Genomic DNA, 23,591 nt, shown 5'->3' on the forward strand with positions numbered 1-23,591 from the left:
CACATAATGAAAATCTATACTTTGTTTCAGGCGAGTTTCCCATTCAAATGCATGTAACAGTGAGAAACGCATTGTCTTGGCGAAAGAAAGCGTTTTTGCACAACTTCATATAAATCGCTGTAACTTTTGATAGAAGACTCAGACAAACATGTTTATGGCTTTATCTTATAGAACTCAATATCCCCGTGCTGGGCAAACATGTTTTTGGAGCCGATTGAGCTAAGATTTTAACATTATTCACATAATGAAAACCTATACTTTGTTTCAGGCGAGTTTCCCATTCACATGCATGTAACAGTGAGAAACACATTGTCTTGGCGAAAGAAAGCGTTTTTGAACAACTTCATATAAATCGCTGTAACTTTTGATAGAAGACTCAGAAACACATGTTTATGGCTTTATCTTATAGAACTCAATATCCCCGTGCTGGGCAAACAGGTTTTTGCAGCCGATTGAGCTAAGATTTTAAAATTATTCACATAATGAAAACCTATACTTTGTCTCGGGCGAGTTTCCCATTCAAATGCATGTAACAGTGAGAAACGCATTGTCTTGGCGAAAGAAAGCGTTTTTGAACAACTTCATATAAATCGCTGTCACTTTTGATAGAAGACTCAGACAAACATGTTTATGGCTTTATCTTATAGAACTCAATATCCCCGTGCTGGGCAAACAGGTTTTTGCAGCCGATTGAGCTAAGATTTTAAAATTATTCACATAATGAAAACCTATACTTTGTTTCGGGCGAGTTTCCCATTCAAATGCATGTAACAGTGAGAAACGCATTGTCTTGGCGAAAGAAAGCGTTTTTGAACAACTTCATATAAATCGCTGTAACTTTTGAAAGAAGACTCAGAAACACATGTTTATGGCTTTATCTTATAGAACTCAATATCCCCGTGCTGGGCAGCTGTTTGAGCTAAGATTTTAAAATTATTCACATAATGAAAACCTATACTTTGTTTCAAGCGAGTTTCCCATTCAAATGCATGTAACAGTGAGAAACACATTGTCTTGGCGAAATAAAGCGTTTTTGCACAACTTTATATAAATCGGTGCAACTTTTGATAGACGACTCAGACACACATGTTTATGGCTTTATCTTATAGAACTCAATATCCCCGTGCTGGGCAAACAGGTCTTTGCAGCCGTTTGAGCTAAGATTTTAAAATTATTCACATAATGAAAACCTATACTTTGTTTCAGGCGAGTTTCCCATTCAAATGCATGTAACAGTGAGAAACACATTGTCTTGGCGAAAGAAAGCATTTTCGTACAACTTCATATAAATCGCTGTAACTTTTGATAGAAGACTCAGAAACACATGTTTATGGCTTTATCTTATAGAACTCAATATCCCCGTGCTGGGCAAACAGGTTTTGCAGCCGTTTGAGCTAAGATTTTAAAATTATTCACATAATGAAAACCTATACTTTGTTTCAGGCGAGTTTCCCATTCAAATGCATGTAACAGTGAGAAACACATTGTCTTGGCGAAATAAAGCGTTTTTGAACAACTTCATATAAATCGCTGTAACTTTTGATAGACGACTCAGAAACACATGTTTATGGCTTTATCTTATAGAACTCAATGTCCCCGTGCTGGGCAGCTGTTTGAGCTAAGATTTTAAAATTATTCACATAATGAAAACCTATACTTTGTTTCAGGCGAGTTTCCCATTCAAATGCATGTAACAGTGAGAAACGCATTGTCTTGGCGAAAGAAAGCGTTTTTGAACAACTTCATATAAATCGCTGTAACTTTTGAAAGAAGACTCAGAAACACATGTTTATGGCTTTATCTTATAGAACTCAATATCCCCGTGCTGGGCAGCTGTTTGAGCTAAGATTTTAAAATTATTCACATAATGAAAACCTATACTTTGTCTCGGGCGAGTTTCCCATTCAAATGCATGTAACAGTGAGAAACACATTGTCTTGGCGAAATAAAGCGTTTTTGCACAACTTTATATAAATCGGTGCAACTTTTGATAGACGACTCAGACACACATGTCTATGGCTTCATCTTAAAGAATTCAATATCCTCGTGCTGGGCAAACAGGTTTTGCAGCCGTTTGAGCTAAGATTTTAAAATTATTCACATAATGAAAACCTATACTTTGTCTCGGGCGAGTTTCCCATTCAAATGCATGTAACAGTGAGAAACACATTGTCTTGGCGAAATAAAGCGTTTTTGCACAACTTTATATAAATCGGTGCAACTTTTGATAGACGACTCAGACACACATGTCTATGGCTTCATCTTAAAGAATTCAATATCCTCGTGCTGGGCAAACAGGTTTTGCAGCCGTTTGAGCTAAGATTTTAAAATTATTCACATAATGAAAACCTATACTTTGTCTCGGGCGAGTTTCCCATTCAAATGCATGTAACAGTGAGAAACACATTGTCTTGGCGAAATAAAGCGTTTTTGCACAACTTTATATAAATCGGTGCAACTTTTGATAGACGACTCAGACACACATGTTTATGGCTTTATCTTATAGAACTCAATATCCCCGTGCTGGGCAAACAGGTTTTGCAGCCGTTTGAGCTAAGATTTTAAAATTATTCACATAATGAAAACCTATACTTTGTCTCAGGCGAGTTTCCCATTCAAATGCATGTAACAGTGAGAAAGGCATTGTCTTGGCGAAAGAAAGCGTTTTCGTACAACTTCATATAAATCGCTGTAACTTTTGATAGAAGACTCAGACAAACATGTTCATGGCTTTATCTTATAGAACTCAATGTCCCCGTGCTGGGCAAACAGGTCTTTGCAGCCGTTTGAGCTAAGATTTTAAAATTATTCACATAATGAAAACCTATACTTTGTCTCAGGCGAGTTTCCCATTCAAATGCATGTAACAGTGAGAAACACATTGTCTTGGCGAAATAAAGCGTTTTTGAACAACTTCATATAAATCGCTGTAACTTTTGATAGACGACTCAGACACACATGTTTATGGCTTTATCTTATAGAACTCAATGTCCCCGTGCTGGGCAGCTGTTTGAGCTAAGATTTTAAAATTATTCACATAATGAAAACCTATACTTTGTTTCAGGCGAGTTTCCCATTCAAATGCATGTAACAGTGAGAAACACTGTCTTGGCGAAAGAAAGCGTTTTTGAACAACTTCATATAAATCGCTGTCACTTTTGATAGAAGACTCAGACACACATGTTTATGGCTTTATCTTATAGAACTCAATATCCCCGTGCTGGGCAAACAGGTCTTTGCAGCCGTTTGAGCTAAGATTTTAAAATTATTCACATAATGAAAACCTATACTTTGTTTCAGGCGAGTTTCCCATTCAAATGCATGTAACAGTGAGAAACGCATTGTCTTGGCGAAAGAAAGCGTTTTTGCACAACTTCATATAAATCGCTGTATCTTTTGATAGAAGACTCAGACAAACATGTTTATGGCTTTATCTTATAGAACTCAATATCCCCGTGCTGGGCAAACAGGTCTTTGCAGCCGTTTGAGCTAAGATTTTAAAATTATTCACATAATGAAAATCTATACTTTGTTTCAGGCGAGTTTCCCATTCAAATGCATGTAACAGTGAGAAACGCATTGTCTTGGCGAAAGAAAGCGTTTTTGCACAACTTCATATAAATCGCTGTAACTTTTGATAGAAGACTCAGACAAACATGTTTATGGCTTTATCTTATAGAACTCAATATCCCCGTGCTGGGCAAACATGTTTTTGGAGCCGATTGAGCTAAGATTTTAACATTATTCACATAATGAAAACCTATACTTTGTTTCAGGCGAGTTTCCCATTCACATGCATGTAACAGTGAGAAACACATTGTCTTGGCGAAAGAAAGCGTTTTTGAACAACTTCATATAAATCGCTGTAACTTTTGATAGAAGACTCAGAAACACATGTTTATGGCTTTATCTTATAGAACTCAATATCCCCGTGCTGGGCAAACAGGTTTTTGCAGCCGATTGAGCTAAGATTTTAAAATTATTCACATAATGAAAACCTATACTTTGTCTCGGGCGAGTTTCCCATTCAAATGCATGTAACAGTGAGAAACGCATTGTCTTGGCGAAAGAAAGCGTTTTTGAACAACTTCATATAAATCGCTGTCACTTTTGATAGAAGACTCAGACAAACATGTTTATGGCTTTATCTTATAGAACTCAATATCCCCGTGCTGGGCAAACAGGTTTTTGCAGCCGATTGAGCTAAGATTTTAAAATTATTCACATAATGAAAACCTATACTTTGTTTCGGGCGAGTTTCCCATTCAAATGCATGTAACAGTGAGAAACGCATTGTCTTGGCGAAAGAAAGCGTTTTTGAACAACTTCATATAAATCGCTGTAACTTTTGAAAGAAGACTCAGAAACACATGTTTATGGCTTTATCTTATAGAACTCAATATCCCCGTGCTGGGCAGCTGTTTGAGCTAAGATTTTAAAATTATTCACATAATGAAAACCTATACTTTGTTTCAAGCGAGTTTCCCATTCAAATGCATGTAACAGTGAGAAACACATTGTCTTGGCGAAATAAAGCGTTTTTGCACAACTTTATATAAATCGGTGCAACTTTTGATAGACGACTCAGACACACATGTTTATGGCTTTATCTTATAGAACTCAATATCCCCGTGCTGGGCAAACAGGTCTTTGCAGCCGTTTGAGCTAAGATTTTAAAATTATTCACATAATGAAAACCTATACTTTGTTTCAGGCGAGTTTCCCATTCAAATGCATGTAACAGTGAGAAACACATTGTCTTGGCGAAAGAAAGCATTTTCGTACAACTTCATATAAATCGCTGTAACTTTTGATAGAAGACTCAGAAACACATGTTTATGGCTTTATCTTATAGAACTCAATATCCCCGTGCTGGGCAAACAGGTTTTGCAGCCGTTTGAGCTAAGATTTTAAAATTATTCACATAATGAAAACCTATACTTTGTTTCAGGCGAGTTTCCCATTCAAATGCATGTAACAGTGAGAAACACATTGTCTTGGCGAAATAAAGCGTTTTTGAACAACTTCATATAAATCGCTGTAACTTTTGATAGACGACTCAGAAACACATGTTTATGGCTTTATCTTATAGAACTCAATGTCCCCGTGCTGGGCAGCTGTTTGAGCTAAGATTTTAAAATTATTCACATAATGAAAACCTATACTTTGTTTCAGGCGAGTTTCCCATTCAAATGCATGTAACAGTGAGAAACGCATTGTCTTGGCGAAAGAAAGCGTTTTTGAACAACTTCATATAAATCGCTGTAACTTTTGAAAGAAGACTCAGAAACACATGTTTATGGCTTTATCTTATAGAACTCAATATCCCCGTGCTGGGCAGCTGTTTGAGCTAAGATTTTAAAATTATTCACATAATGAAAACCTATACTTTGTCTCGGGCGAGTTTCCCATTCAAATGCATGTAACAGTGAGAAACACATTGTCTTGGCGAAATAAAGCGTTTTTGCACAACTTTATATAAATCGGTGCAACTTTTGATAGACGACTCAGACACACATGTCTATGGCTTCATCTTAAAGAATTCAATATCCTCGTGCTGGGCAAACAGGTTTTGCAGCCGTTTGAGCTAAGATTTTAAAATTATTCACATAATGAAAACCTATACTTTGTCTCGGGCGAGTTTCCCATTCAAATGCATGTAACAGTGAGAAACACATTGTCTTGGCGAAATAAAGCGTTTTTGCACAACTTTATATAAATCGGTGCAACTTTTGATAGACGACTCAGACACACATGTCTATGGCTTCATCTTAAAGAATTCAATATCCTCGTGCTGGGCAAACAGGTTTTGCAGCCGTTTGAGCTAAGATTTTAAAATTATTCACATAATGAAAACCTATACTTTGTCTCGGGCGAGTTTCCCATTCAAATGCATGTAACAGTGAGAAACACATTGTCTTGGCGAAATAAAGCGTTTTTGCACAACTTTATATAAATCGGTGCAACTTTTGATAGACGACTCAGACACACATGTTTATGGCTTTATCTTATAGAACTCAATATCCCCGTGCTGGGCAAACAGGTTTTGCAGCCGTTTGAGCTAAGATTTTAAAATTATTCACATAATGAAAACCTATACTTTGTCTCAGGCGAGTTTCCCATTCAAATGCATGTAACAGTGAGAAAGGCATTGTCTTGGCGAAAGAAAGCGTTTTCGTACAACTTCATATAAATCGCTGTAACTTTTGATAGAAGACTCAGACAAACATGTTCATGGCTTTATCTTATAGAACTCAATGTCCCCGTGCTGGGCAAACAGGTCTTTGCAGCCGTTTGAGCTAAGATTTTAAAATTATTCACATAATGAAAACCTATACTTTGTCTCAGGCGAGTTTCCCATTCAAATGCATGTAACAGTGAGAAACACATTGTCTTGGCGAAATAAAGCGTTTTTGAACAACTTCATATAAATCGCTGTAACTTTTGATAGACGACTCAGACACACATGTTTATGGCTTTATCTTATAGAACTCAATGTCCCCGTGCTGGGCAGCTGTTTGAGCTAAGATTTTAAAATTATTCACATAATGAAAACCTATACTTTGTTTCAGGCGAGTTTCCCATTCAAATGCATGTAACAGTGAGAAACACTGTCTTGGCGAAAGAAAGCGTTTTTGAACAACTTCATATAAATCGCTGTCACTTTTGATAGAAGACTCAGACACACATGTTTATGGCTTTATCTTATAGAACTCAATATCCCCGTGCTGGGCAAACAGGTCTTTGCAGCCGTTTGAGCTAAGATTTTAAAATTATTCACATAATGAAAACCTATACTTTGTTTCAGGCGAGTTTCCCATTCAAATGCATGTAACAGTGAGAAACGCATTGTCTTGGCGAAAGAAAGCGTTTTTGCACAACTTCATATAAATCGCTGTATCTTTTGATAGAAGACTCAGACAAACATGTTTATGGCTTTATCTTATAGAACTCAATATCCCCGTGCTGGGCAAACAGGTCTTTGCAGCCGTTTGAGCTAAGATTTTAAAATTATTCACATAATGAAAATCTATACTTTGTTTCAGGCGAGTTTCCCATTCAAATGCATGTAACAGTGAGAAACGCATTGTCTTGGCGAAAGAAAGCGTTTTTGCACAACTTCATATAAATCGCTGTAACTTTTGATAGAAGACTCAGACAAACATGTTTATGGCTTTATCTTATAGAACTCAATATCCCCGTGCTGGGCAAACATGTTTTTGGAGCCGATTGAGCTAAGATTTTAACATTATTCACATAATGAGAACCTATACTTTGTTTCAGGCGAGTTTCCCATTCACATGCATGTAACAGTGAGAAACACATTGTCTTGGCGAAAGAAAGCGTTTTTGAACAACTTCATATAAATCGCTGTAACTTTTGATAGAAGACTCAGAAACACATGTTTATGGCTTTATCTTATAGAACTCAATATCCCCGTGCTGGGCAAACAGGTTTTTGCAGCCGATTGAGCTAAGATTTTAAAATTATTCACATAATGAAAACCTATACTTTGTCTCGGGCGAGTTTCCCATTCAAATGCATGTAACAGTGAGAAACGCATTGTCTTGGCGAAAGAAAGCGTTTTTGAACAACTTCATATAAATCGCTGTCACTTTTGATAGAAGACTCAGACAAACATGTTTATGGCTTTATCTTATAGAACTCAATATCCCCGTGCTGGGCAAACAGGTTTTTGCAGCCGATTGAGCTAAGATTTTAAAATTATTCACATAATGAAAACCTATACTTTGTTTCGGGCGAGTTTCCCATTCAAATGCATGTAACAGTGAGAAACGCATTGTCTTGGCGAAAGAAAGCGTTTTTGAACAACTTCATATAAATCGCTGTAACTTTTGAAAGAAGACTCAGAAACACATGTTTATGGCTTTATCTTATAGAACTCAATATCCCCGTGCTGGGCAGCTGTTTGAGCTAAGATTTTAAAATTATTCACATAATGAAAACCTATACTTTGTTTCAAGCGAGTTTCCCATTCAAATGCATGTAACAGTGAGAAACACATTGTCTTGGCGAAATAAAGCGTTTTTGCACAACTTTATATAAATCGGTGCAACTTTTGATAGACGACTCAGACACACATGTTTATGGCTTTATCTTATAGAACTCAATATCCCCGTGCTGGGCAAACAGGTCTTTGCAGCCGTTTGAGCTAAGATTTTAAAATTATTCACATAATGAAAACCTATACTTTGTTTCAGGCGAGTTTCCCATTCAAATGCATGTAACAGTGAGAAACACATTGTCTTGGCGAAAGAAAGCATTTTCGTACAACTTCATATAAATCGCTGTAACTTTTGATAGAAGACTCAGAAACACATGTTTATGGCTTTATCTTATAGAACTCAATATCCCCGTGCTGGGCAAACAGGTTTTGCAGCCGTTTGAGCTAAGATTTTAAAATTATTCACATAATGAAAACCTATACTTTGTCTCGGGCGAGTTTCCCATTCAAATGCATGTAACAGTGAGAAACACACTGTCTTGGCGAAAGAAAGCATTTTCGTACAACTTCATATAAATCGCTGTAACTTTTGATAGAAGACGCAGAAATACATGTTTATGGCTTTATCTTATAGAACTCAATATCCCCGTGCTGGGCAAACAGGTTTTGCAGCTGTTTGAGCTAAGATTTTAAAATTATTCACATAATGAAAACCTATACTTTGTTTCAGGCGAGTTTCCCATTCAAATGCATGTAACAGTGAGAAACACATTGTCTTGGCGAAATAAAGCGTTTTTGAACAACTTCATATAAATCGCTGTAACTTTTGATAGACGACTCAGAAACACATGTTTATGGCTTTATCTTATAGAACTCAATGTCCCCGTGCTGGGCAGCTGTTTGAGCTAAGATTTTAAAATTATTCACATAATGAAAACCTATACTTTGTTTCAGGCGAGTTTCCCATTCAAATGCATGTAACAGTGAGAAACGCATTGTCTTGGCGAAAGAAAGCGTTTTTGAACAACTTCATATAAATCGCTGTAACTTTTGATAGAAGACTCAGACAAACATGTTTATGGCTTTATCTTATAGAACTCAATATCCCCGTGCTGGGCAAACAGGTCTTTGCAGCCGTTTGAGCTAAGATTTTAAAATTATTCACATAATGAAAATCTATACTTTGTTTCAGGCGAGTTTCCCATTCAAATGCATGTAACAGTGAGAAACGCATTGTCTTGGCGAAAGAAAGCGTTTTTGCACAACTTCATATAAATCGCTGTAACTTTTGATAGAAGACTCAGACAAACATTTTTATGGCTTTATCTTATAGAACTCAATATCCCCGTGCTGGGCAAACATGTTTTTGGAGCCGATTGAGCTAAGATTTTAACATTATTCACATAATGAGAACCTATACTTTGTTTCAGGCGAGTTTCCCATTCACATGCATGTAACAGTGAGAAACACATTGTCTTGGCGAAAGAAAGCGTTTTTGAACAACTTCATATAAATCGCTGTAACTTTTGATAGAAGACTCAGAAACACATGTTTATGGCTTTATCTTATAGAACTCAATATCCCCGTGCTGGGCAAACAGGTTTTTGCAGCCGATTGAGCTAAGATTTTAAAATTATTCACATAATGAAAACCTATACTTTGTCTCGGGCGAGTTTCCCATTCAAATGCATGTAACAGTGAGAAACGCATTGTCTTGGCGAAAGAAAGCGTTTTTGAACAACTTCATATAAATCGCTGTCACTTTTGATAGAAGACTCAGACACACATGTTTATGGCTTTATCTTATAGAACTCAATATCCCCGTGCTGGGCAAACAGGTTTTTGCAGCCGATTGAGCTAAGATTTTAAAATTATTCACATAATGAAAACCTATACTTTGTTTCGGGCGAGTTTCCCATTCAAATGCATGTAACAGTGAGAAACACATTGTCTTGGCGAAAGAAAGCGTTTTTGAACAACTTCATATAAATCGCTGTAACTTTTGAAAGAAGACTCAGAAACACATGTTTATGGCTTTATCTTATAGAACTCAATATCCCCGTGCTGGGCAGCTGTTTGAGCTAAGATTTTAAAATTATTCACATAATGAAAACCTATACTTTGTTTCAAGCGAGTTTCCCATTCAAATGCATGTAACAGTGAGAAACACATTGTCTTGGCGAAATAAAGCGTTTTTGCACAACTTTATATAAATCGGTGCAACTTTTGATAGACGACTCAGACACACATGTTTATGGCTTTATCTTATAGAACTCAATATCCCCGTGCTGGGCAAACAGGTCTTTGCAGCCGTTTGAGCTAAGATTTTAAAATTATTCACATAATGAAAACCTATACTTTGTTTCAGGCGAGTTTCCCATTCAAATGCATGTAACAGTGAGAAACACACTGTCTTGGCGAAAGAAAGCGTTTTTGAACAACTTCATATAAATCGCTGTAACTTTTGATAGAAGACTCAGACAAACATGTTTATGGCTTTATCTTATAGAACTCAATATCCCCGTGCTGGGCAAACAGGTTTTTGCAGCCGATTGAGCTAAGATTTTAAAATTATTCACATAATGAAAACCTATACTTTGTCTCGGGCGAGTTTCCCATTCAAATGCATGTAACAGTGAGAAACACACTGTCTTGGCGAAAGAAAGCGTTTTTGAACAACTTCATATAAATCGCTGTCACTTTTGATAGAAGACTCAGACAAACATGTTCATGGCTTTATCTTATAGAACTCAATATCCCCGTGCTGGGCAAACAGGTTTTGCAGCTGTTTGAGCTAAGATTTTAAAATTATTCACATAATGAAAACCTATACTTTGTTTCAGGCGAGTTTCCCATTCAAATGCATGTAACAGTGAGAAACACATTGTCTTGGCGAAATAAAGCGTTTTTGAACAACTTCATATAAATCGCTGTAACTTTTGATAGACGACTCAGAAACACATGTTTATGGCTTTATCTTATAGAACTCAATGTCCCCGTGCTGGGCAGCTGTTTGAGCTAAGATTTTAAAATTATTCACATAATGAAAACCTATACTTTGTTTCAGGCGAGTTTCCCATTCAAATGCATGTAACAGTGAGAAACACTGTCTTGGCGAAAGAAAGCGTTTTTGAACAACTTCATATAAATCGCTGTCACTTTTGATAGAAGACTCAGACACACATGTTTATGGCTTTATCTTATAGAACTCAATATCCCCGTGCTGGGCAAACAGGTCTTTGCAGCCGTTTGAGCTAAGATTTTAAAATTATTCACATAATGAAAACCTATACTTTGTTTCAGGCGAGTTTCCCATTCAAATGCATGTAACAGTGAGAAACGCATTGTCTTGGCGAAAGAAAGCGTTTTTGCACAACTTCATATAAATCGCTGTATCTTTTGATAGAAGACTCAGACAAACATGTTTATGGCTTTATCTTATAGAACTCAATATCCCCGTGCTGGGCAAACAGGTCTTTGCAGCCGTTTGAGCTAAGATTTTAAAATTATTCACATAATGAAAATCTATACTTTGTTTCAGGCGAGTTTCCCATTCAAATGCATGTAACAGTGAGAAACGCATTGTCTTGGCGAAAGAAAGCGTTTTTGCACAACTTCATATAAATCGCTGTAACTTTTGATAGAAGACTCAGACAAACATTTTTATGGCTTTATCTTATAGAACTCAATATCCCCGTGCTGGGCAAACATGTTTTTGGAGCCGATTGAGCTAAGATTTTAACATTATTCACATAATGAGAACCTATACTTTGTTTCAGGCGAGTTTCCCATTCACATGCATGTAACAGTGAGAAACACATTGTCTTGGCGAAAGAAAGCGTTTTTGAACAACTTCATATAAATCGCTGTAACTTTTGATAGAAGACTCAGAAACACATGTTTATGGCTTTATCTTATAGAACTCAATATCCCCGTGCTGGGCAAACAGGTTTTTGCAGCCGATTGAGCTAAGATTTTAAAATTATTCACATAATGAAAACCTATACTTTGTCTCGGGCGAGTTTCCCATTCAAATGCATGTAACAGTGAGAAACGCATTGTCTTGGCGAAAGAAAGCGTTTTTGAACAACTTCATATAAATCGCTGTCACTTTTGATAGAAGACTCAGACAAACATGTTTATGGCTTTATCTTATAGAACTCAATATCCCCGTGCTGGGCAAACAGGTTTTTGCAGCCGATTGAGCTAAGATTTTAAAATTATTCACATAATGAAAACCTATACTTTGTTTCGGGCGAGTTTCCCATTCAAATGCATGTAACAGTGAGAAACGCATTGTCTTGGCGAAAGAAAGCGTTTTTGAACAACTTCATATAAATCGCTGTAACTTTTGAAAGAAGACTCAGAAACACATGTTTATGGCTTTATCTTATAGAACTCAATATCCCCGTGCTGGGCAGCTGTTTGAGCTAAGATTTTAAAATTATTCACATAATGAAAACCTATACTTTGTTTCAAGCGAGTTTCCCATTCAAATGCATGTAACAGTGAGAAACACATTGTCTTGGCGAAATAAAGCGTTTTTGCACAACTTTATATAAATCGGTGCAACTTTTGATAGAAGACTCAGAAACACATGTTTATGGCTTTATCTTATAGAACTCAATATCCCCGTGCTGGGCAAACAGGTCTTTGCAGCCGTTTGAGCTAAGATTTTAAAATTATTCACATAATGAAAACCTATACTTTGTTTCAGGCGAGTTTCCCATTCAAATGCATGTAACAGTGAGAAACACATTGTCTTGGCGAAAGAAAGCATTTTCGTACAACTTCATATAAATCGCTGTAACTTTTGATAGAAGACTCAGAAACACATGTTTATGGCTTTATCTTATAGAACTCAATATCCCCGTGCTGGGCAAACAGGTTTTGCAGCCGTTTGAGCTAAGATTTTAAAATTATTCACATAATGAAAACCTATACTTTGTCTCGGGCGAGTTTCCCATTCAAATGCATGTAACAGTGAGAAACACATTGTCTTGGCGAAAGAAAGCGTTTTTGCACAACTTTATATAAATCGGTGCAACTTTTGATAGAAGACTCAGACACACATGTCTATGGCTTCATCTTAAAGAATTCAATATCCTCGTGCTGGGCAAACAGGTTTTACAGCCGTTTGAGCTAAGATTTTAAAATTATTCACATAATGAAAACCTATACTTTGTCTCGGGCGAGTTTCCCATTCAAATGCATGTAACAGTGAGAAACACACTGTCTTGGCGAAATAAAGCGTTTTTGAACAACTTCATATAAATCGCTGTAACTTTTGATAGACGACTCAGACAAACATGTTTATGGCTTTATCTTATAGAACTCAATATCCCCGTGCTGGGCAAACAGGTTTTGCAGCCGTTTGAGCTAAGATTTTAAAATTATTCACATAATGAAAACCTATATTTTGTTTCAGGCGAGTTTCCCATTCAAATGCATGTAACAGTGAGAAACGCATTGTCTTGGCGAAAGAAAGCGTTTTTGAACAACTTCATATAAATCGCTGTCACTTTTGATAGAAGACTCAGACAAACATGTTTATGGCTTTATCTTATAGAACTCAATATCCCCGTGCTGGGCAAACAGGTTTTGCAGCCGTTTGAGCTAAGATTTTAAAATTATTCACATAATGAAAACCTATACTTTGTTTCAGGCGAGTTTCCCATTCAAATGCATGTAACAGTGAGAAACACATTGTCTTGGCGAAAGAAAGCGTTTTTGAACAACTTCATATAAATCGCTGTAACTTTTGATAGAAGACTCAGAAACACATGTTTATGGCTTTATCTTATAGAACTCAATATCCCCGTGCTGGGCAAACAGGTTTTTGCAGCCGATTGAGCTAAGATTTTAAAATTATTCACATAATGAAAACCTATACTTTGTCTCGGGCGAGTTTCCCATTCAAATGCATGTAACAGTGAGAAACGCATTGTCTTGGCGAAAGAAAGCGTTTTTGAACAACTTCATATAAATCGCTGTCACTTTTGATAGAAGACTCAGACAAACATGTTTATGGCTTTATCTTATAGAACTCAATATCCCCGTGCTGGGCAAACAGGTTTTTGCAGCCGATTGAGCTAAGATTTTAAAATTATTCACATAATGAAAACCTATACTTTGTTTCGGGCGAGTTTCCCATTCAAATGCATGTAACAGTGAGAAACGCATTGTCTTGGCGAAAGAAAGCGTTTTTGAACAACTTCATATAAATCGCTGTAACTTTTGATAGAAGACTCAGAAACACATGTTTATGGCTTTATCTTATAGAACTCAATGTCCCCGTGCTGGGCAGCTGTTTGAGCTAAGATTTTAAAATTATTCACATAATGAAAACCTATACTTTGTTTCAGGCGAGTTTCCCATTCAAATGCATGTAACAGTGAGAAACGCATTGTCTTGGCGAAAGAAAGCGTTTTTGAACAACTTCATATAAATCGCTGTCACTTTTGATAGAAGACTCAGACAAACATGTTTATGGCTTTATCTTATAGAACTCAATATCCCCGTGCTGGGCAAACAGGTTTTGCAGCCGTTTGAGCTAAGATTTTAAAATTATTCACATAATGAAAACCTATACTTTGTTTCAGGCGAGTTTCCCATTCAAATGCATGTAACAGTGAGAAACACATTGTCTTGGCGAAAGAAAGCGTTTTTGAACAACTTCATATAAATCGCTGTAACTTTTGATAGAAGACTCAGAAACACATGTTTATGGCTTTATCTTATAGAACTCAATATCCCCGTGCTGGGCAAACAGGTTTTTGCAGCCGATTGAGCTAAGATTTTAAAATTATTCACATAATGAAAACCTATACTTTGTCTCGGGCGAGTTTCCCATTCAAATGCATGTAACAGTGAGAAACGCATTGTCTTGGCGAAAGAAAGCGTTTTTGAACAACTTCATATAAATCGCTGTCACTTTTGATAGAAGACTCAGACAAACATGTTTATGGCTTTATCTTATAGAACTCAATATCCCCGTGCTGGGCAAACAGGTTTTTGCAGCCGATTGAGCTAAGATTTTAAAATTATTCACATAATGAAAACCTATACTTTGTTTCGGGCGAGTTTCCCATTCAAATGCATGTAACAGTGAGAAACGCATTGTCTTGGCGAAAGAAAGCGTTTTTGAACAACTTCATATAAATCGCTGTAACTTTTGATAGAAGACTCAGAATCACATGTTTATGGCTTTATCTTATAGAACTCAATGTCCCCGTGCTGGGCAGCTGTTTGAGCTAAGATTTTAAAATTATTCACATAATGAAAACCTATACTTTGTTTCAGGCGAGTTTCCCATTCAAATGCATGTAACAGTGAGAAACACATTGTCTTGGCGAAATAAAGCGTTTTTGCACAACTTTATATAAATCGGTGCAACTTTTGATAGACGACTCAGACACACATGTTTATGGCTTTATCTTATAGAACTCAATATCCCCGTGCTGGGCAAACAGGTCTTGCAGCCGTTTGAGCTAAGATTTTAAAATTATTCACATAATGAAAACCTATACTTTGTTTCAGGCGAGTTTCCCATTCAAATGCATGTAACAGTGAGAAACACATTGTCTTGGCGAAATAAAGCGTTTTTGCACAACTTTATATAAATCGGTGCAACTTTTGATAGACGACTCAGACACACATGTTTATGGCTTTATCTTATAGAACTCAATATCCCCGTGCTGGGCAAACAGGTCTTTGCAGCCGTTTGAGCTAAGATTTTAAAATTATTCACATAATGAAAACCTATACTTTGTCTCGGGCGAGTTTCCCATTCAAATGCATGTAACAGTGAGAAACACACTGTCTTGGCGAAAGAAAGCGTTTTTGAACAACTTCATATAAATCGCTGTAACTTTTGATAGAAGACTCAGAAACACATGTTTATGGCTTTATCTTATAGAACTCAATATCCCCGTGCTGGGCAAACAGGTTTTTGCAGCCGATTGAGCTAAGATTTTAAAATTATTCACATAATGAAAACCTATACTTTGTTTCGGGCGAGTTTCCCATTCAAATGCATGTAACAGTGAGAAACGCATTGTCTTGGCGAAAGAAAGCGTTTTTGAACAACTTCATATAAATCGCTGTAACTTTTGATAGAAGACTCAGAAACACATGTTTATGGCTTTATCTTATAGAACTCAATGTCCCCGTGCTGGGCAGCTGTTTGAGCTAAGATTTTAAAATTATTCACATAATGAAAACCTATACTTTGTTTCAGGCGAGTTTCCCATTCAAATGCATGTAACAGTGAGAAACACACTGTCTTGGCGAAAGAAAGCGTTTTTGAACAACTTCATATAAATCGCTGTAACTTTTGATAGAAGACTCAGACAAACATGTTTATGGCTTTATCTTATAGAACTCAATGTCCCCGTGCTGGGCAGCTGTTTGAGCTAAGATTTTAAAATTATTCACATAATGAAAACCTATACTTTGTCTCGGGCGAGTTTCCATTTCAAATGCATGTAACAGTGAGAAACGCATTGTCTTGGCGAAAGAAAGCGTTTTTGAACAACTTCATATAAATCGCTGTAACTTTTGATAGAAGACTCAGAAACACATGTTTATGGCTTTATCTTATAGAACTCAATGTCCCCGTGCTGGGCAGCTGTTTGAGCTAAGATTTTAAAATTATTCACATAATGAAAACCTATACTTTGTTTCAGGCGAGTTTCCCATTCAAATGCATGTAACAGTGAGAAACACACTGTCTTGGCGAAAGAAAGCGTTTTTGAACAACTTCATATAAATCGCTGTAACTTTTGATAGAAGACTCAGACAAACATGTTTATGGCTTTATCTTATAGAACTCAATATCCCCGTGCTGGGCAAACTGGTTTTTGCAGCCGATTGAGCTAAGATTTTAAAATTATTCACATAATGAAAACCTATACTTTGTCTCGGGTGAGTTTCCCATTCAAATGCATGTAACAGTGAGAAACACATTGTCTTGGCGAAATAAAGCGTTTTTGCACAACTTTATATAAATCGGTGCAACTTTTGATAGACGACTCAGACACACATGTTTATGGCTTTATCTTATAGAACTCAATATCCCCGTGCTGGGCAAACAGGTTTTGCAGCCGTTTGAGCTAAGATTTTAAAATTATTCACATAATGAAAACCTATACTTTGTTTCAGGCGAGTTTCCCATTCAAATGCATGTAACAGTGAGAAACACATTGTCTTGGCGAAATAAAGCGTTTTTGCACAACTTTATATAAATCGGTGCAACTTTTGATAGACGACTCAGACACACATGTTTATGGCTTTATCTTATAGAACTCAATATCCCCGTGCTGGGCAAACAGGTTTTTGCAGCCGATTGAGCTAAGATTTTAAAATTATTCACATAATGAAAACCTATACTTTGTTTCGGGCGAGTTTCCCATTCAAATGCATGTAACAGTGAGAAACGCATTGTCTTGGCGAAAGAAAGTGTTTTTGAACAACTTCATATAAATCGCTGTAACTTTTGATAGAAGACTCAGAAACACATGTTTATGGCTTTATCTTATAGAACTCAATGTCCCCGTGCTGGGCAGCTGTTTGAGCTAAGATTTTAAAATTATTCACATAATGAAAACCTATACTTTGTTTCAGGCGAGTTTCCCATTCAAATGCATGTAACAGTGAGAAACACACTGTCTTGGCGAAAGAAAGCGTTTTTGAACAACTTCATATAAATCGCTGTAACTTTTGATAGAAGACTCAGACAAACATGTTTATGGCTTTATCTTATAGAACTCAATGTCCCCGTGCTGGGCAGCTGTTTGAGCTAAGATTTTAAAATTATTCACATAATGAAAACCTATACTTTGTCTCGGGCGAGTTTCCATTTCAAATGCATGTAACAGTGAGAAACGCATTGTCTTGGCGAAAGAAAGCGTTTTTGAACAACTTCATATAAATCGCTGTAACTTTTGATAGAAGACTCAGAAACACATGTTTATGGCTTTATCTTATAGAACTCAATGTCCCCGTGCTGGGCAGCTGTTTGAGCTAAGATTTTAAAATTATTCACATAATGAAAACCTATACTTTGTTTCAGGCGAGTTTCCCATTCAAATGCATGTAACAGTGAGAAACACACTGTCTTGGCGAAAGAAAGCGTTTTTGAGCAACTTCATATAAATCGCTGTAACTTTTGATAGAAGACTCAGACAAACATGTTTATGGCTTTATCTTATAGAACTCAATATCCCCGTGCTGGGCAAACAGGTTTTTGCAGCCGATTGAGCTAAGATTTTAAAATTATTCACATAATGAAAACCTATACTTTGTCTCGGGCGAGTTTCCCATTCAAATGCATGTAACAGTGAGAAACACATTGTCTTGGCGAAATAAAGCGTTTTTGCACAACTTTATATAAATCGGTGCAACTTTTGATAGACGACTCAGACACACATGTTTATGGCTTTATCTTATAGAACTCAATATCCCCGTGCTGGGCAAACAGGTTTTGCAGCCGTTTGAGCTAAGATTTTAAAATTATTCACATAATGAAAACCTATACTTTGTTTCAGGCGAGTTTCCCATTCAAATGCATGTAACAGTGAGAAACACATTGTCTTGGCGAAATAAAGCGTTTTTGCACAACTTTATATAAATCGGTGCAACTTTTGATAGACGACTCAGACACACATGTTTATGGCTTTATCTTATAGAACTCAATATCCCCATGCTGGGCAAACAGGTCTTTGCAGCCGTTTGAGCTAAGATTTTAAAATTATTCACATAATGAAAACCTATACTTTGTCTCGGGCGAGTTTCCCATTCAAATGCATGTAATAGTGAGAAACACACTGTCTTGGCGAAATAAAGCGTTTTTGCACAACTTCATATAAATCGCTGTAACTTTTGATAGAAGACTCAGAAACACATGATCATGGCTTTATCTTATAGAACTCAATATCCCCGTGCTGGGCAAACAGGTTTTGCAGCCGTTTGAGCTAAGATTTTAAAATTATTCACATAATGAAAACCTATACTTTGTCTCGGGCGAGTTTCCCATTCAAATGCATGTAACAGTGAGAAACACACTGTCTTGGCGAAAGAAAGCGTTTTTGAACAACTTCATATAAATCGCTGTAACTTTTGATAGAAGACTCAGACAAACATGTTTATGGCTTTATCTTATAGAACTCAATATCCCCGTGCTGGGCAAACAGGTTTTTGCAGCCGATTGAGCTAAGATTTTAACCTTCCTGCCTTCTTGGGACCTTTTTGTGCCACTGCTATGTGTTAAATAGCTGCCATTTCCACTGTGTTCAGTGGAATATAACCAAACTTGCCACAGGATAGTTTTTACCTGTCAATGTTAATATTCCAGTGTGAATTCCTTAAATCAGCCTAAAATGGCTGAGCAGCAGAAATCCCCACACCCATCACCCTGGGGACCATTTTCTGCCCATTGACTTCCATTATAAACGCTATTTTTCAACCCCAAATTATCATCATATGATTTTATTTTTTCTTCTTTTCTTGGATGTCAATGAAGACTCAGGGCCTTGAAGTTTTAATTTTTAAATTGCAAAAAAAATGCAAAAAAAATAATGGCAGGTCAAAATGTATGTTGGTGCCAATCTTTGGTCCATCTAAAGGCCTACTTATAATGACAATCACATATTACTTCAACTGGTTTTTTGTGGAAATATTTAGTTTCGTTTTTTGGTTTTTGGGGCTTATAACACAGGGCGCTCATGTAATAACACTGGGATTTGAAGGGTTAAAACAACGAAAATATAATTAAAACTTTACATGAATATTTCAGGGAGAAGTAGTTTTACAAGGTTGGCTAATTTAAAGTGGAATAAAATATGGATATATGGTCTTTTTATGGCGTGGCTGAGAATGGTCCCTAGGGTGATGGGTGTGAGTTTTTTAAAGGATGGCAGGAGGGTTAAAATTATTCACATAATGAAAACCTATACTTTGTTTCGGGCGAGTTTCCCATTCAAATGCATGTAACAGTGAGAAACGCATTGTCTTGGCGAAAGAAAGCGTTTTTGAACAACTTCATATAAATCGCTGTAACTTTTGATAGAAGACTCAGACAAACATGTTTATGGCTTTATCTTATAGAACTCAATGTCCCCGTGCTGGGCAGCCGTTTGAGCTAAGATTTTAAAATTATTCACATAATGAAAACCTATACTTTGTCTCAGGCGAGTTTCCCATTCAAATGCATGTAACAGTGAGAAAGGCATTGTCTTGGCGAAAGAAAGCGTTTTCGTACAACTTCATATAAATCGCTGTAACTTTTGATAGAAGACTCAGACAAACATGTTTATGGCTTTATCTTATAGAACTCAATATCCCCGTGCTCGGCAAACAGGTTTTTGCAGCCGATTGAGCTAAGATTTTAAAATTATTCACATAATGAAAACCTATACTTTCTTTCAAGCGAGTTTCCCATTCAAATGCATGTAACAGTGAGAAACACACTGTCTTGGCGAAATAAAGCGTTTTTGAACAACTTCATATAAATCGCTGTAACTTTTGATAGAAGACTCAGACACACATGTTTATGGCTTTATCTTATAGAACTCAATATCCCCGTGCTGGGCAAACAGGTTTTTGCAGCCGATTGAGCTAAGATTTTAAAATTATTCACATAATGAAAACCTATACTTTGTCTCGGGCGAGTTTCCCATTCAAATGCATGTAACAGTGAGAAACACATTGTCTTGGCGAAATAAAGCGTTTTTGCACAACTTTATATAAATCGGTGCAACTTTTGATAGACGACTCAGACACACATGTTTATGGCTTTATCTTATAGAACTCAATATCCCCGTGCTGGGCAAACAGGTTTTGCAGCCGTTTGAGCTAAGATTTTAAAATTATTCACATAATGAAAACCTATACTTTGTTTCAGGCGAGTTTCCCATTCAAATGCATGTAACAGTGAGAAACACATTGTCTTGGCGAAATAAAGCGTTTTTGCACAACTTTATATAAATCGGTGCAACTTTTGATAGACGACTCAGACACACATGTTTATGGCTTTATCTTATAGAACTCAATATCCCCATGCTGGGCAAACAGGTCTTTGCAGCCGTTTGAGCTAAGATTTTAAAATTATTCACATAATGAAAACCTATACTTTGTCTCGGGCGAGTTTCCCATTCAAATGCATGTAATAGTGAGAAACACACTGTCTTGGCGAAATAAAGCGTTTTTGCACAACTTCATATAAATCGCTGTAACTTTTGATAGAAGACTCAGAAACACATGATCATGGCTTTATCTTATAGAACTCAATATCCCCGTGCTGGGCAAACAGGTTTTGCAGCCGTTTGAGCTAAGATTTTAAAATTATTCACATAATGAAAACCTATACTTTGTCTCGGGCGAGTTTCCCATTCAAATGCATGTAACAGTGAGAAACACACTGTCTTGGCGAAAGAAAGCGTTTTTGAACAACTTCATATAAATCGCTGTAACTTTTGATAGAAGACTCAGACAAACATGTTTATGGCTTTATCTTATAGAACTCAATATCCCCGTGCTGGGCAAACAGGTTTTTGCAGCCGATTGAGCTAAGATTTTAACCTTCCTGCCTTCTTGGGACCTTTTTGTGCCACTGCTATGTGTTAAATAGCTGCCATTTCCACTGTGTTCAGTGGAATATAACCAAACTTGCCACAGGATAGTTTTTACCTGTCAATGTTAATATTCCAGTGTGAATTCCTTAAATCAGCCTAAAATGGCTGAGCAGCAGAAATCCCCACACCCATCACCCTGGGGACCATTTTCTGCCCATTGACTTCCATTATAAACGCTATTTTTCAACCCCAAATTATCATCATATGATTTTATTTTTTCTTCTTTTCTTGGATGTCAATGAAGACTCAGGGCCTTGAAGTTTTAATTTTTAAATTGCAAAAAAAATGCAAAAAAAATAATGGCAGGTCAAAATGTATGTTGGTGCCAATCTTTGGTCCATCTAAAGGCCTACTTATAATGACAATCACATATTACTTCAACTGGTTTTTTGTGGAAATATTTAGTTTCGTTTTTTGGTTTTTGGGGCTTATAACACAGGGCGCTCATGTAATAACACTGGGATTTGAAGGGTTAAAACAACGAAAATATAATTAAAACTTTACATGAATATTTCAGGGAGAAGTAGTTTTACAAGGTTGGCTAATTTAAAGTGGAATAAAATATGGATATATGGTCTTTTTATGGCGTGGCTGAGAATGGTCCCTAGGGTGATGGGTGTGAGTTTTTTAAAGGATGGCAGGAGGGTTAAAATTATTCACATAATGAAAACCTATACTTTGTTTCGGGCGAGTTTCCCATTCAAATGCATGTAACAGTGAGAAACGCATTGTCTTGGCGAAAGAAAGCGTTTTTGAACAACTTCATATAAATCGCTGTAACTTTTGATAGAAGACTCAGACAAACATGTTTATGGCTTTATCTTATAGAACTCAATGTCCCCGTGCTGGGCAGCCGTTTGAGCTAAGATTTTAAAATTATTCACATAATGAAAACCTATACTTTGTCTCAGGCGAGTTTCCCATTCAAATGCATGTAACAGTGAGAAAGGCATTGTCTTGGCGAAAGAAAGCGTTTTCGTACAACTTCATATAAATCGCTGTAACTTTTGATAGAAGACTCAGACAAACATGTTTATGGCTTTATCTTATAGAACTCAATATCCCCGTGCTCGGCAAACAGGTTTTTGCAGCCGATTGAGCTAAGATTTTAAAATTATTCACATAATGAAAACCTATACTTTCTTTCAAGCGAGTTTCCCATTCAAATGCATGTAACAGTGAGAAACACACTGTCTTGGCGAAATAAAGCGTTTTTGAACAACTTCATATAAATCGCTGTAACTTTTGATAGAAGACTCAGACACACATGTTTATGGCTTTATCTTATAGAACTCAATATCCCCGTGCTGGGCAAACATGTTTTTGCAGCCGATTGAGCTAAGATTTTAAAATTATTCACATAATGAGAACCTATACTTTGTTTCAGGCGAGTTTCCCATTCAAATGCATGTAACAGTGAGAAACACATTGTCTTGGCGAAATAAAGCGTTTTTGAACAACTTCATATAAATCGCTGTAACTTTTGATAGAAGACTCAGAAACACATGTTTATGGCTTTATCTTATAGAACTCAATATCCCCGTGCTGGGCAAACATGTTTTTGGAGCCGATTGAGCTAAGATTTTAACATTATTCACATAATGAGAACCTATACTTTGTTTCAGGCGAGTTTCCCATTCAAATGCATGTAACAGTGAGAAACACATTGTCTTGGCGAAAGAAAGCGTTTTTGCACAACTTCATATAAATCGCTGTAACTTTTGATAGAAGACTCAGAAACACATGTTTATGGCTTTATCTTATAGAACTCAATATCCCCGTGCTGGGCAAACAGGTTTTTGCAGCCGATTGAGCTAAGATTTTAAAATTATTCACATAATGAAAACCTATACTTTGTCTCGGGCGAGTTTCCCATTCAAATGCATGTAACAGTGAGAAACGCATTGTCTTGGCGAAAGAAAGCGTTTTTGAACAACTTCATATAAATCGCTGTCACTTTTGATAGAAGACTCAGACAAACATGTTTATGGCTT

The sequence above is a fragment of the Rhamphochromis sp. 'chilingali' genome (genome assembly GCF_963969265.1).
Source record: "Rhamphochromis sp. 'chilingali' genome assembly, chromosome: 21".
Taxonomy (NCBI): domain Eukaryota; kingdom Metazoa; phylum Chordata; class Actinopteri; order Cichliformes; family Cichlidae; genus Rhamphochromis; species Rhamphochromis sp. 'chilingali'.